At 45.6% G+C, this 1,911-nt stretch overlaps 1 pseudogene; it reads right to left on the bottom strand.

The window, feature by feature from the left end:
* Window positions 1-241: 241 nt before the first annotated feature.
* LOC123848947 (rho GDP-dissociation inhibitor 1-like) lies at window positions 242-937 on the bottom strand (annotated as a pseudogene).
* Between the last annotated feature and the right edge of the window lie 974 nt (window positions 938-1,911).

Below are 1,911 nucleotides of genomic sequence, written 5' to 3' on the forward strand. Positions count from 1 at the left end.
CCTGTGCTGGAGGTTCCCTGTTCCCACTACTTCCCCCTGTACAGGCAGAAGCAGGAAGACCAGACCATCGAGGAGGCTGGGGCCTACAGGCAGGGCCAGGAGGGATGGGTGGGGCTCGCCAGGGAGCAGACCTGTTAGCACTTTGATAAGCTGTTGGGATGGGGGTGGTGGTGGTAGGGGTGGGGCCCATCAGACAGGTCCGTTCATCTGTCCAAAGGCTGCTCACCTCCCAGGCCAGGACTCAGTCCTTCCATCCACCCCCCCCTTTTTTTTTCTTCCATTCTTTTTTGATGGTAAGATTCCACTCCCAGACAGGTGGTCAGTCTTGTCATCTGTGAAGCAGGACTTGTAGCTGCCACGAGCCAGCATATCCTTGGGCACCTCCTCCATGAGGGTCAGAAACTTGTACTCCTCGGCCTGGGGCCCATAGCTCCCCACCAGGTTGCTGGTCTTGTCAATCTTGATGCCTTCCCTGTATGTGTGCTGGACGTACTCCACACCAGACAAAGTTTCCCGGTTCAACGGAAAGAGATTTTTCTCCGGTATTCCATGCCCTACTTCAGTACAAGGACTGCTTCTTGAAGCTCTCCAGGTTACCTGTCAGGTCCAGCTCCAGGGGACCCAGGGCCAGGCTACACACCAGGGGCAGGCAGGTCACAACAACACTGGGGACACGGGGGTCAGCAGACACTGCCACACGGCCCAACAGGGCGTCTTTGTTCTTGCGCAGACTCTCATCATCCTTGCCCAGCTCCTGGATCTCCTGGATGCTCTTCTGGGCAGGGGGCTCATAGTTGAGCCAGTGTTCACCCTTCTCATTCTTGGCTGCCATCTGTGCTAGCTGCTTTGCTGTGGGCTCCTGCTTCCCCCTGCTCACCTCTAGCTGAGTCTGGGATGCCGGAGGCTCCACCGGCCACTCATGTGCTCCCTTCCGCATGGAACAGCAAGTAAGTTCTTAACTGAGTAAATGACTGTCTTAATTCTTAGTCTGATTTTTGTCTACACACGCTATATAACCTTTTGTCTTCGTCTGCTCAGGCTCCCGTAACAAAATGCCATAGACCGGGTGGCCTTAGCAACAGAAGTTTATTTTCTCGCAGTTCGGAAGGCTGGAAGTCTACTATCAGGTGACAGTTTGGTGCATTTTTAACCCCTAAATCTCATGTATCAATAGATGTTACTTGGAAAACACATAAAGTAATTATTCTTGTTCAGGATTTAGTTAGGCAGCATACAACCCTTGATGTTTCTCTGACCTCTCCAGTATAATTCAGCATAATTCATTTTAATGACCCCTTCACATATATTGTAAGAATAGAAAGTTTACTGACACTTTAGATAAATGAAGTAAATGAGGTACAACAAAAACTGTTCTGCCCTAACTCAAGTCAGCTTCTCCGCAAGAATGTGGTTGCTTCAGAGAGGACTTGCTTACAGCATGTAGGGATAATAGTACATTTCTCAACAGCAGAGAAAAGCTGCCTTGCTCTTCATTCCAGGAAAATAGTATTTGCAGCCATTATGTTTAAGTAACACAATATTTAGAACCTATTAATGTTGCTTTTTTTAATGTTGATTTTTTAAATAGCACAGCGTTTTACCAAAAATAGAAGAATTGTCACTTTGGTGTCTGAAAAATTCTCATCTAATTTTAGAGTAATGTATTCAGCAATAAATAATTATTGTTTAGATTTAAATTCTTTAAGAGATTCCAAATAGTAAGCAAAGTAAATAAAAAATCTCTGGGAACATAGAGCCACACTTTCATATTAAGCCATTCATATTTAAGCTTAATGGTTAGAAGGACAAAGAAGGGAAAAGAACTCTTCTATGTTTAACATGCGAGAATGCACATTGCTAATGTATACCAGATATAAAGAGAAGAAAGCAACTTTATCACATCCTATTATT

Source organism: Mirounga angustirostris, unplaced genomic scaffold (assembly GCF_029215605.1).
Source record: "Mirounga angustirostris isolate CCGP_5_RB_7025 unplaced genomic scaffold, mMirAng1.0.hap1 SCAF_2, whole genome shotgun sequence".
Lineage (NCBI taxonomy): Eukaryota > Metazoa > Chordata > Mammalia > Carnivora > Phocidae > Mirounga > Mirounga angustirostris.